This window comes from Anabrus simplex, chromosome 1, assembly GCF_040414725.1.
Source record: "Anabrus simplex isolate iqAnaSimp1 chromosome 1, ASM4041472v1, whole genome shotgun sequence".
Lineage (NCBI taxonomy): Eukaryota > Metazoa > Arthropoda > Insecta > Orthoptera > Tettigoniidae > Anabrus > Anabrus simplex.
In genome coordinates this window covers 105,534,583-105,549,461 of record NC_090265.1, presented here as the reverse complement: position 1 = coordinate 105,549,461, position 14,879 = coordinate 105,534,583, and positions in this window count along the sequence as shown.

The window sequence follows — 14,879 nt, the reverse complement described above, 5'->3', positions numbered from 1 at the left end:
GTTGACAAGACCCCGTTCCAGCCCTTGTACCACTTTACAAATTTCGTGGCAGAGCCGGGAATCGAACTCGGGCATCCGGGGGTGGCAGCTAATCACAATAACTTAGTTTTATGAGCACAAAATGTCTTGAAATTTCTCCTTATGGTCGATAAGGCTCCCTCCTACCTGTAAATTGATCCATGGACCTAGCAAAGGAGTAACTACTGTACTATGCACAATTCCGCGCCAAATACTAAGGACCATTCTGCAAACATGTGATTTAAGTTAAATGAACACTGTAAACCTTAACTGAAGACTTTGACACGTGTGTTAACTTTCGAAGTGAAACGGCCGTATTTAAGAACTAAACGTCTAGCAAGCCTCATGTATGTTGGCTTCGTGGCTGAATCGGTTAAGGGCTGGAGCAGAAGACCTGTGAATTTCCGCAGCGTAGAGGATCGAATCCAGCATAAGGCAAATGTTTGGAACTACAGAGGTGCTCCATTTTAGCGAGGATACAATAATAATCAATATTCTGATGTTGGTCCACCTCTGTGGTGTAGTGGTTAGTGTAATTAGCTGCCACCCCTGGAGGCCCGGGTTCGATTCCCTGCTCTGCAACGAAATTTGAAAAGTAGTACGAGGACTGGAACTGGGTCCACAAATCCTCGGGAGGTCAACTGAGTAGAGGTGGGTTCGATTCCCACCTCAGCCGTCCTCGAACTGGTTTCCCGTGGTTTCCCACTTCTCCTGCAGGCACATGCTGCAATGGTACCTAACTTAAGGACACGGCCGCTTCCTTCCCTCTTCCTTATCTAACCCTTCCAATCTTCCCATCCTCTGCACGGCCCCTGTTCAGCATAGCAGGTGAGGCCACCTGAGCGAGGTACTGGTCCGCCTCCCCTGTTGTATCCCCCGACCCAGAGTCTGAAGCTCCAGGACACTGCCCTCGAGGCGGTAGAGCTGGGGTCCCTCGCTGAGTCTGAGGAATAAACCGAACCTGGAGGGTAAACAGATAAAGAAGAAGATGTTGTTCTTGTTGTAGTTGGTTTTAAGGGGTGCGCTCTTATTTGGCGTCTGTCCCCTAAGTATGGATGAGGAGGGATTGGGAAGGAAATCTGCCTGGGTCTTTTATTAAGTTCGGGTCCCGACATTCGCCTGGTGGTGACAATGGGAAACCGGGGAAACCTTTTCCAGGACGGCCAGCATGGGATTCGAATCCACAATCTACCGAATCCAACGCACGCAAATAATAATCCACACCTACCAGGTCACAACACAGCACTTATTCATTTCGTAACGATGTATTCCTACGAAGAGTACTTTCAATTGTTGCTAATTTATGGAGAAATTGCGATCGAATTAAAATGTATGCCACATGCTCCGTAATGGTAGACATTTAAATGAATGTAAACTGGTCAACATTTCGAACACTTGTTACTCTGAATATGCACGGTACCCTACTTCTTACCTATAGACCATCACGTCTTAGTCCAACCTGGTTCAGTGGATAAGAACGGTCATTTTCAGGACCACAGAAATATTTACTCTTTGGAACTGGATGATATGCGGCCATATTACGGTCACTGTACCAGTAAGCGGCGTTAATAAAGAAAAAGTGCACCCGTCTGTGATTCGAACCTTGCACCACATAGATTCGCTGATGCAACAGCAATAACGCGTACTTTAGCTAGCGCGACTCTCGTACCAGTGCTAGCACGGTGAAGTCCTTATAGACACTTCCTGTTAAAACGTAAGATCGTTTCCACATTCACTATAGTTTAAGTAATTTTCTTTTTTGCTAGGGGCTTTACGTCGCACCGACACAGATAGGTCTTATGGCGACGATGGGATAGGAAAGGCCGAGGAGTTGGAAGGAAGCGACCGTGGCCTTAATTAAGGTACAGCCCCAGCATTTGCCTGGTGTGAAAATGGGAAACCACGGAAAACCATTTTCAGGGCTGCCGATAGTGGGATTCGAACCTACTATCTCCCGGATGCAAGCTCACAGCCGTGCGCCTCTACACGCACGGCCAACTCGCCCGGTAGTTTAAGTAATTGAAATAACACTGCCGCTAATGATTTCTACCATATTCGCGAGAATTATATAAACGGTATGGTTGGACTAAGGCCATAAATAATAATAATGGTGTATGGCTTTTAGTGCCGGGAGTGTCCGATTACATTTTCGGCTTGCTAGGTGCAGGTCTTGCGATCTGACGCCCTTAGGTGACCTACGCGTCGTGATGAGAATGAAGTTATGATGAAGACAACACATACACCCAGCCCCCATACCAGAGAAATTAACCAATGATGGTCAAAATTTCTGACCCTGCCGGGAATCGAACCCGGGACTCTTGTGACCAAAGGGCAGCAAGCTAACCATTTAGCCATAGAGCCAGACACTACGGCCATAAAGAAGCAGGTACTAATGTTTTTCGGTTGACAATGAAGCCTCCGAGGAAACTAAGGGGCTGGTGAACCAGATGGTATATAACCTTGAATCTTCATTAACCTAGAAACTTTCTACATGTTTGTCACAATCCTAGTAACTGCAGGTTGTGAATCATAGATTTTTAACTATCTTTCCCTATGACCTTTTATAGGGGCAACGCCCCGAACAAACAGCTTAATGACCGGGCGAGTTGGCCGTGCGCATAGAGGCGCGCGGCTGTAAGCTTGCATCCGGGAGACAGGTGGGTTCGAATCCCACTGTCGGCAGCCCTGAAGATGGTTTTCCGTGGTTTCCCATTTTCACACCAGGCAAATGCTGGGGCTGTACCTTAATTAAGGCCACGGCCGCTTCCTTCCAACTCCTAGACCTATCCTATCCCATCGTCGCCATAAGACCTATCTGTGTTGGCGCGACGTAAAGCCCCTAGCAAAAAAAATATTAAAAAAAACAGCTTAACGACGTGTTATAGAGAGCAATTTCATCTTATTGACATTTTTTTTTTTTTTTTAGTTATATAGACGTTGCTTAATAAGAAAGTTCCTTTAAATAACATTCTATGGTAATACCATAATCACAGTCTTTGCTGAGCTGAGCTAGTGAGCAGACGTGCGTGGTAACAGTCCGGAAGTGCAGGAAAAGCAGTATGGGCGTAACAGTGCAGCAGTATAGGAGTGTGATAGGGCGATGGCACAACCGGGTCAAGTGGATCAAGACGGAATGTAAATTAGGATTTAATAAAGAAATAGGACTGACAGAACTGTTATGGCGGCAGCTATAGTGGCTACTCTATTAGTCATCGGAGGCGTCGAGATGAACCCAGGCCCATTGACATGGGAGGACATGGAAAAAATCAAGGAAGTTGTCCGCGATGCTTCTCAGGCTGACGAGACCAAAGAAATGCTCGAAGCACAGTTCCAACAAATCAACGATATAAAGGACAGCATAACCAAAGATCTAACAGAAATAAAGGTGAAGATAAGAGAAGACAAGGAAGAAAGAGCTATAATAAATCAGAGGATACAGGCGCTAGAAGAACAAGTACAGGTACTTCAATGGCGAGATAGCAGATGAACGGAGGAGGACAAGAGTAGAAATATTATTTCGGACTGGATGAAACGGTAGGAGAATCTAAGATGGAATTGATGAGCTCAGTCTTTAAGCTAATGAGAGAGAAATTAGGCATTGATTGTACCGAAAGGGAGATAGATGATGTGTATAGGATGGGCAAGAATAGGGGAAGAAGACCTGTTAGAATTTTGTTTCCTTATTAATGGCAAGCCGAATTTTTAATAGTGCGAGGAACTTGAAGGGCAGCAGAAGGGATATGGACAGAAAACGCCTCCAAGAACAAAGAGTTCTACAATTCCATTTACGACAAACAAGAAAATAGAATCTACGGGCATTTATAAGAGGAAACCGCCTGCATGTGATGGCTGATACCTGGGCGAGAACGTGGACGGTCAGTGATCTGGGTGATATGTTTAAAGAACGAAGTAAGCAGTTTGGGTCATAGGCGGAAGTGCATGGTGAAGGAGTGATGATACAAGAGATTCCAGAGTATACGTGCGATGCTCGGGTTGATAACCCCGGACAGGTGATTCAACAGTCTACGTCAGATCTTCCAGTGGAGTTAAATAACAGTGGGAGGAACGACGAGGCGAGCCGGATGTCAACAGCGGCGCCGCGTGGAGGACCTGAGTGTACTTCCAGGCGTAGGTCAGTGAGTCTAAAAGATTTTTCAGAAGAAGGGGATGGGTTCAGCTAGTAGATTAAAAATCACAGAAGAACTATCTGAGAAGGACGTTATTTGCTCTCCGGAGGGAAGTATAATGGAAGTGGAAAGATTTGGAATGACTAGAAGTAAGTCAGGGAGTTTAGAACATAGAAGTAAAAAATAACTACAGTTAAAGATATCATGTGTTAATATTGAAGGAGTATGGTGCAAAATAGGTAACGAAGACATTAGGGAGCTACTGGAAGAAATGGAGATCCTTGGGCTTGTAGAAACTTGGGCTGATAACAAGAAATACTTAAAGATAGAAGGGTGTATCGTATAGAGTCAATATGGATCAAGGAGATCCAATAGAGGAAGGATATCGGGCGGAATTTCTGTGGTTATCAAAAACAACTTAAAAGATAGAATACAGCTCTTAGAATCTGAGTTTAAGGAATTAATCTGGATAAGAATATTAGATAGGGTCAATTGGAGGAATGAAATAGGTGTAGCTTTTATATATAATCCACCTTTGAGCTCCCCATTCGCGCAGAATGACACTTTTGAGAATTTAGCGACAGAAATTAGACGAATGAGAAGTACTTATGATCAGGCAAGCATTATTGTTATGGGCGATCTTAACGCGAGGATAGGGGATAAGAATCCAGTCTACAGTCAACTTGAGGACGGGGTATTAGTAGTTAATAGAAATAGCCAGGATAAAGAATGTAACAGAAATGGAGAAAAACTACTAGAATTATGCGCGTTAGAGGAGCTTTATATATTGAATGGGTGGTGGTTTGGAGATGAGAGTGGAAAACTAACCGATATTGTAGAAAATGGGGGCAGTACAATTGACCTAGAGATAAGCATTAAGGATTGGGCAGAGGAAAATCATATGCCAGTATCTCTAAAATTAATGATTCAAGATATAAGAGCGCAAGAGATCGTTTACGATAGCGTACAGGATAGGAAAATATCTAGGTATAGTTGGAGAGAAGAATTAGGAAATGAATTCAGAGAGTACTTCAATGGAGAAAATTTTGAGATTTGGAAAATAGGTATTGTAAAATTGATAGAAGAGAATAGAGTGGAGGAAGCCCTAACCAGGATAGAAAAATTAATAGGAATGGCAGGAAAATGTGTGAGGCAAAATCTAAGTAAAACGCAGATAAAAGGTGGAGGGTATAATACAGAATGTGTAAAGAAAAAAATACTAGTTATGAAGGCACTTAGGAGATACAGAGTGGATGGTGGTCAAGTAGCTAGAAACAAATTTTGTAAATAAAGGAAAGAATACAGAGAATTGTCAAGAAAGGCGAAGTCGGAATGGCAACAAAAGATGGCTGCAGACGTAAATAAAAAGTGCAAGGACAATGACAGTAGGAAGGTATGGGATAAAATAAATCAAATAATCAGAAGAAGTCGGGTTCTGGGGGGACCAATATAAATCATAGTACATGGGTCCAGTATTTCGAGAAATTATTGAATAAAGAAGACAAATGGAGAGCTCATCATGAGGAGATTACTGTTTCAGGGGTTTTGAGTATCACTCTTCCTGAATTAGATGAGGCTATTTCTACTCACGAAATAAGAAACCTGTTACAACGAGCCAAAAGAGGAAAATCAGGAGCTATTTCGGGTATCACATATGAATTTTGGAAAGAGGTGGGAGAACGAAGTGGCATGTTGGAAATTTTGACAAAGATATTCAATAAAATCTTCGAGGAAGGGTTATTTCCGAAAGCTTGGAAAGAGGGGGTAATATGCCCTATATACAAAAGTAAAGAGGATAGATTAAATCCAGGAAACTATAGGGGAATTGCCTTATTAGATACATTGCGGAAAGTACATACGGGTATACTAGCAAATAGACTAAGAAACTGGGCAGAGAGACATTCAATCTTGTCGAAATTTCAAAGTTATTTCAGAAGAGGGAGAAAAACACCAGATAATGTTTTTATTGTGAGAACTCTTATTGACAAATATGTAAATAAAAAAGGTGGAAATCTCTATATTACATCAATAGATTTAGAAAAAGCATTCGATACTGTGAACAGGGAGGCAGTCGTCACTAGTTTGAGACAAGTAGGAGTGTCATTTAAAATGATAAGGGCTATAGAAAAGATATATGCCGAAGTAAAGTGTACTGTGATAGTCAAAGAAGGAGTAGTAGTAGTAAGAGAGTTTAACTCTAAAATGGGTTTGAAACATGGGTGTAAATTGTCACCGATTTTATTTCTATTGTTCATTAACGATATACTAGAATTTGAAGTTGAGGAAAGATTAGTACCGCCATGTTTAGAAAATCAGGATATTCCTGGTCTTGGCTTTGCTGACGACATACTCCTGTTCACACTAACGCCAGTTGCAATGCAGAAAAGTATTGATGGTATCGAGAAGTATTGTAAAGAATGGAATATGAAAATTAACGCACAGAAAACTAGAGTAATGGTGTGCTAAAACGGGAACAAATTAGCAAAAAAAGGAAAAATAGTATATTGAAGGAGTAAATCTGGAAGTAGTTAACAAGTTAGAATATTTAGGAATTATCATATCAGGAAATGGAAATTGGTCTAAACAGATTGGTGCAGCAGACCTAGCTAGTATAAGAATATTTGATAACAGGATGCCTAATATTGATTGATTTAAGACCATAATCCTCTGATGTAGGCTGCTGAGCTGTGAGTAGTCGTTTCAATACTTGTGATATTCGTGGAAACATTTCATATCCGTAGCATTCACGTCAGTGAAGCTCATAAAAATTTTCTTTGTCGGAATATAATATCAAAAGCTCAAATCAAAACTTACATAGTGCAAACGAGAGTAGGTTATACTAAGAAATTCCTGACATATTTCAAATGTCTAGTTACACTCCACCTTTTGTATCAATGACAAATCACCCGTTGTAAAGGGATTTAAGAGGAACTTTACGATCATTATATGTAATAGTGATATTGTGTCTTTTGAATCAGCGTGTATATGGCTAAACCTTGGCTAAATCTTTCACTTCAATTCCAGGTCCAAAATACTCTGCTGTTCGAGTTATTACAATGCGAGAATGAAACAGCATTCAGGTCATATTATAGCATATTAAAAATAAAATATCCCTGTGAGGTTGACAAGGAGGCATAGGGAGGAAAGAAGTTGAAAATTCCAATACGCACTAGACCAAGTAACATTATTGTAATTAAAAGCGTAATACTTTGAATATTATGAAACACCAAACTAGTATGCAATGTCGAATATTTGTTTTCTCAGTTTTCGACTGTTATAGTAAATGTGATTGGAAACAAAAGTCATTAACACACCTCCAGTCTTCAGATCAAATACGTACTGAAGGGGACACTGAGGTTGCAGATGCCGAAATAAATTTAACTCCAGTCAGAGTAATATCTGATACTGCAGCAACTCACGGATCATGTTGTTGATAGATCTCTGAAGGAGTTAAAAACAACAATAGTACCATACCTCTTGGCGAATTCAAGGAATGCTCAGAAGTATTCAAAAAGAGCCAGGACAATACTTCAGGCAGTAATATCCAAGTAGAATGACGCATAAACCAAACGGCTGGAAAAGGGCTTCTGAACGGTGTTGCTTGTTATTTAATGTGGCTATTGATGATAAAATCAAAGAAAGAACTAACAGATGATGTTAGTGAAGTATATGGATACCAACTGGCGTCTTTAGCTAATAATATTATTTTGGTAGCAAAGGACGAATAGTATATCTGGTATTGGACGTTCCATTGATCCCTCAACATGTAAAATGGGTGATTTGCGACAAAAGAGTAGTGTTACAAAAATGTTGCAAAGTTTGAGCTGGGAATACTTGGGAGAAAGGAGACGAGCTGCTCGACCAGGTGCTATGTCCCGAGCTGTCAGTGGAGATATGGAGATAGACGAATATGTTTTAGTGGTGTCTTAAAAGAAGGGGAGATCACAATATGAAGATAAAGTTGGAATTCAATAGGACAAATTGGGGAAAGTATTCTTTATAGGAGCCGGCCCCGTGGTGTAGGGGTAGCGTGCCTGCCTCTTACCCGGAGGCCCCGGGTTCGATTCCCGGCCAGGTCAGGGATTTTTACCTGGACCTGAGGGTTGGTTCGAGGTCCACTCAGCCTACGTGATTAGAATTGAGGAGCTGTCTGACGGTGAGATAGCGGCCCCGGTCTAGAAAGCCAAGAATAACGGCCGAGAGGATCCGTCGTGCTGACCACACGGCACCTCGTAATCTGCAGGCCTTCGGGCTGAGCAGCGGTCGCTTGGTAGACCAAGGCCCTTCAAGGGCTGTAGTGCCATGGTAAAAAAAAAAAAAAAAAAATTCTTTATAGGAAGGGGAGTGTCCGCCTCTGTGGTGTAGTGGTTAGCATGATTAGCTGCCACCCCCGGAGGTTCGGGTTCGATTCCCGGCTCTGCCACGAAATTTGAAAAGTGGTACGAGGGCTGGAACTGGGTTCACTCACCCTCGGGAGGTCAACTGAGTAGAGGTGGGTTCGATTCCCACCTCAGCCATCCTCGAAGTGGTTTTCCGTGATTTCTCACTTCTCCATCAGGCAAATTCCGGGATGGTACCTAACTTAAGGCCACGGCCGCCTCCTTCCCTATTCCTTGCCTGTCCCATCCAGTCATCGCATACCTTCACAAGGCCCCTGTTTAGAATAGCAGGTGAGGCCGCCTGGGCGAGGTACTGGTCGTTCCGCCCAGTTGTATCCCCCGACCCAAAGTCTGGAGCTCCAGGACACGCCCTTGAGGCGGCAGTGGTGGTATCCCTCGCTGAGTCCGAGGGAAAACCCGATCCTGGAGGGTAAGTAGATTAAGAAGAATAAGAAGGATGAAGGGGGAGTTAGGGATTGAAATAATTTACCAAGGGAGATGTTCAACAAATTTCCAACTTCTTTGAAATCAATTAAGAAAAGTCTAGGAAAACAACAGAGAGCGTATCTGCCAGCTGGGTGACTGCCCTAAATGTAGGTCAGTAGTGATTGATGGAATGATATATATATTCAAGTGCATCTTTGTCAACAGACAGTAATTACCACGGGATCAACTGGTCTGGAAGTTCAAGAACCCGGGGAAGCAAATACCTTGGTGTAACTTTTGAATATGAAATTGTGTTCGACCAGCTAAAAATATGACTAGCTTAGAAAACGATCTGAATTTCTTAACAGTGTCCTGCTTATTGACACCAGACCAACGTTTATGTAGGTATAATAAATCAGTACTTATGGCCAAGTTTGATTTATCCACTTCGGAGTACTGCTTTGAGTAATATTCCATTGCAGTTTCTCGTGGATATAGACAACCTTTTCTGGTAAACTGTGAAGGATATAATTGGGTTACCACATGACTGCCCCAGTGAGAGGATATGTCCACCGAGGAATGTTCGATGGCTGGGTTTTATCAAGGTCGAGTGGGAGATGCTTACACAGCAGTTCAACATCGCTCAAAGTCTCATCCGAATTGATTATGACCATTTGACCTCCTGCAGAGATATTCAGGCAGGAACTGAAAATGTATTTCGATAGATAGACAGTCTGTTCAATGAGGACACAATATCAAAGACCGGTCGTTGAATATGAAATGAGATGAGGAAACGATCCTCTGAAGCATAGTGCAGGAGTAGACGTTTATGGGCAAGAACTCAAGACTAATTCGTTGGGTGAAGGGCAGGAAAGGCATACCGTGCTCCCAACACTCTACTTCCGCCAACATGTCCTGGTGAAGCGTTGTAAAGAAGAATTCTTGAGAAACTCTCATCTTAACTAAGAAACCTTTACTGGGTAGTTTATGAAGAGGTCCAATGTGATTCAGAGGACGGCAGTATTCGTCAAGCAGATACCTTTCGTATTAACAGGAAAGAAAAACGGGGATTGTTTATAGACCTAAGGGTGCGAATGAAACAGGACAACCAGCAAGCAGTTTTTACATTGACGAGGAGAAGACTGCTGTCTATCATGCATGCACACCTCACCTGAACACAAAGCCATGGGTGGCAAGGGTCTTCTCTTCGTATTTCGGTGAACTGCTTTCAAGGAACCTGGTATCACTGAAAGTAAGACAGATGGCATCTGTACTAAAATGTCGAAAGTTTCGCTTATAATATATTTTGCATCACACATTGTGTTAAGAGATTAAAAACGTACAGTCTAATTTTTGTTTCTTTAAATGTAGGTTTTTTATTTTTATTTGTGCCCGTTTCTTCTAGATTCCTGTGGTCAACTGGAATGCCGGAGAGATGTTCCGTTTAAGAAAAATAACGTGCTTGCTAAAATTAGACTTCCAAATTTTTGTCTTAGATTTAAATTGTGTGGCTTTTAGTTGCTGACGTCCTCGGGGTCCCGGGTTCGATTCCCGGTACTGTCAGAAATTGAAGAATGGAATGAAGGCTGGTAGGTAGTTAAAATGGTACGTGTATCTGACTTCAATTGGGGGTGTGCCTGAAAAGAGTTGCTCCACCTCAGGGCGAGAACACGAGTTAATTTTATTATGTGGGTTGTCATGGTTTGGGCTTAAAATATATATTCAGGACAAGATGGTATTGATTTAATATATAAATGCAGGAAATAGACAATTTATTTTCACAGCATAATATCTATAGTTGTGTGGTCCTCTGGCAGTCAGGTGCGGTTTAAAAACACTTGAGCCGGAGCCAATGTAAGTAAGTAATAGTTTTCTACTTCTGCAGATATGCAAAGCAGTTGACAAATATAATATGTTTTGTTTAATACCCTCATCCGAAGAAGAAAATATTGTGCAACGTCATCAGAACTTTGGTACAAACAGCCCAAGGAATTTTCAAGAACTACATGCAGTTCTTCCCAGCATAGATCTATCACTGCGTTCTTTACTTCGCTTTTAATTACTTTTTACTACTGTGAAATTGCTCGTTCTGTTTCTCAAATGGAATGAAGTGAAATAATTCAACCAAAATACACAACTATTCAGAATTTAATTATAAGATATTTTTCTATGTTAACTTGGTGCATTCTTAAGGGAACGTTTGCCATTTATGTTAACAACTGGAAGAATTGAAGTAAGTTCTTTGTGACTAAATTATCATACGCACACTTTGTACGTCTCTACCACAAGAATAGCTTTCTGTTCTTTGTTCCTCATAATGTACTTCCTTTTGAGGTCCTATGTTTCTCGTTTATGAGAAATAATAGATGAAAATTAATCTTGTTCAAACTCTGTACATTTCATGAAGTTCTAAAACCTCGCCAAATGAATGAGCTTCCCCTTTGCTGTATCATTCAAAGCTTAATTACCCAGTAGGACATGTAAGTCATTATCACGATTCGGATGTGTATAATACGTAGACATGTAATATTTTTTCTGAGCTTTAACATATACATGGTATTCAAATATTTTAACTTAGGTTATTATACAGCAACAAAGAGATAAAATTTTGAATAAGACTAACCCCTTCTAAATATAGTTTTATTGTGCTAGAATAATGATGAGCGGGGAAGTGACTTGAAAAGTATGATGATTCGGTTACGGCCAAATATCCGGTTTTCTGACGAAATAGACTACACCGGTATTTCCAAGAATTGTATGTCGGTCTGGAACTTGTAGTGTTTCTTCCAAATAGGGGTGTTTTCGAATTGGTCCGATGGTTATAGAAATTTGGATATCAAACAATTAGTGGGGTCGAATTGTTCCAACGATTAGCTCAGAGGTTGAGGTTCACACTGGTCCGACAGTTGGCACAGGGGGTGGGGTCGAACTGGTCCCAAGCTAAAATAGAAAAAGATTAAGGATCGAAGAAGCCTTTTCATCGCTCGTATATTATACCAACTGTCCCAATAAAATGGCACAGTACAATATAATAAATATATGTAGCGGCCTTTCGCCCTTATCAAACAATTTATGTATTACCACTTTTGACCCGATTGTGTCTTGTAATCTTTTGAATTGTTAAGTCCTTCAAAAACGACTTACTTAAAGCCACTCTGAATTAACATGGAAAACACTGTACACGTCTACTCGTACTGCACTGCACTGAGACTGACTGAGAACTGACGCTGAGTCTAGAGAAATGAGGCAGTGGTGGGGGTTACGTTAGTAACCCATTCGGGTATTCCTGCCTCTACCTACCAGCTGTACGTCGGACCAGTTCAACCGCGACCTTTCGTTATGGAACAAAAATATCTTTGGAATGTTTTGACCGTCGGAACAGTTTGGTACTACACCCAGATGGAATTCTGATTCGCAGTTTTGAAAAATGATGTATGAAGCGTTTTATTTGACTCACGCTTTATAAAGAGTTATAGCACCGTTTAGAATTCTCCGGTGAAGGAATATTCACTTGATGAATTTCGCCATAGTTACAACGGTTTAAAGTTTAGTCCTAGGTTAAGTCTACATCTTCCTTTCTTAATCGGCTTACCCTCCAGGGTTGGTTTTTCCCTCGGACTCAGCGAGGGATCCCACCTCTACCGCCTCAGGGGCAGTTTCCCGGAGCGTGAGACATTGGGTCCGGGATACAACTGAGGAGGATGACCAGTACCTCGCCCAGGCGGCCTAACCTGCTATGCTGAACAGGGGCCTTGGTGGGGGATGGGAAGATTGTAAGGGATAGACAAGGAAGAGGGAAGGAAGTGACCGTGGCCTTAAGTTAGGTACCATCCCGGCATTTGCCTGGAGTAGAAGTGGGAAAGCACGGAAAACCACTTCCAGGATGGCATAAGTGGGAATCGAACACACCTCTACTCAGTTGACCTCCCGAAGCTGAGTTGACCCCGTTCCAGCTCTAGTACCACTTTTCAAATTTTCGTGGCAAAGCCGGGAATAGAACCCGGCGCTCCGGGGGTGGCATCTAATCACACTAACCACTACACCACAGAGGCGGACTAAGTCTACATCTAAGAAACCTAAGTAAGTGGTTCGACAGGTTTTCTGTAGTGATAATGACCAGTTCAATCCTTATTTTGAAGTACTCGGGGCATTTGAAATTAAGTGTTAGTTTATGAATATTGAATTTTTACAACCGCATTGTAATCGAAATGACAATTCAACCTATTATGTCGTGTTCATATAGTTTGTGTTGAAGAGAAGTTAAGTACAGAACAAAAATTGCTAATCGGACACCAGTGGGATCCGAACCCGCCAACCTCTCTATTTCACGTTAATTGCTTTACAACTTGAGATGTGGTGGCCCAGGTGATATTTGTTCTGTTGGAAACGATCTGAGCTACAGGTGTTGTACTACTGCCATCAAACCTGTGGAATCCGAACCCACATCCTCCCGAAACAAAAACGCGGCATTACTTGCTCACGGGTATTAAAGTGAAAAGACCTCATACCAGCTTTAACCAGATCCTCATGATAAGTTGTAGAATCATATACAGCGGTGAGCAGAGTGACTTTGCGAAAATGGAAGCATATGCCATTTGAAGAGCAATGAAATGAAAAGGCGTCTGGCTTTTAGTGCCGGGAGTGTCCGAGGACAAGTTCGGCTGGCCAGGTGCAGGTCCTTTGATTTGACGACCGTAGGTGACCTGCAAGTCGTGATGAGGATGAAATGATGATGAAGACGACACATATACCCAGCTCCCGTGCCAGCGAAATTAACCAGTTAAGGTTAAAATTCACGACCCTGTCGGGAATCTAACCCGGGACCCCTGCGACCAAAGGCCAGCACGCTAACCATTTAGACATGGAGCCGGGCTGAAGAGCAATGAGTGTGAGTAAATGATTTGACTTGCCGCATCTCCATGGCGCAGTATTTATACATCGAATTGTAGAAGGAAACTATGTTCCTTGATGACTTTGCGAAGTTGTAACAGAACTAGATGGGAGATGGGATATTATGTCACTGAAAGTTAGTGTGCCTTCATGCTGACTGAATGAAGAAGTTGAACATTTAATAATATATGACGGATGAGACAAATGGTAACTATCAGTTCGTAAATCGCTGTCGTGTGCAGAATAGTGAAACAGTGGTATCCTAACGTTGTGAAGAGGAAGAATAAGAAGAAGAAGAATTAGGACTGTGGGAAGGAAAAATAGTCTATTCGAAGAGAATACAATCCACGAGTAGCTATCACTAAGGCTCTACGCGAAGCAAGAGCGAGAATTTCTCCTTAGAGTAAAACAATGTTTTCCAAACGTACTCGAATTATTCCTGTACCGAAACGAGGTGGATTCCTTCCATGCAGGATCTGGTTAAAGCTGGTTTGAGATATTTTCAATTTAATCTACAAAATACATATTTATTACATCCCACACTAAAGTATGCACGAATTACCTCCTGCCGTTCTTTAACAACATCGTCAAAGATCATTGGGAAGAATTGGAAAACACATCATCTGATAGCAACAGCTTTAAGATCTCTGCTATATGGCGCTAGTGTTGTAGCAAGAACTTTCTAGGCTGTGAGAGAGACAAAGCTGCAGTTGGGATAAAGTGAACGTCATAATAAGCCGGTGGAGGCAATTTTATTGCGCGGTAAAGGTGTACACATGAAGCTCGCTCCATACAAGAAAGAGCTTGGTATCTACATATCTACATAATCACCAAAATACGTCCACTGAATGTACCGCCGCATTGAACTCTAATTCAATAAGAAAGTGCTGAATTTTCTAAACACGACTTTAGCGGTGTGTTAAGGTGAGATCAGTTACCAACATACCACGTGAACGTAAGAGTGCTGTGATCACTTTAGACGACAGTCGTATACCTGTAACTCATTGCATTGCTTACATGAAACGTGGTATTTCAAGTG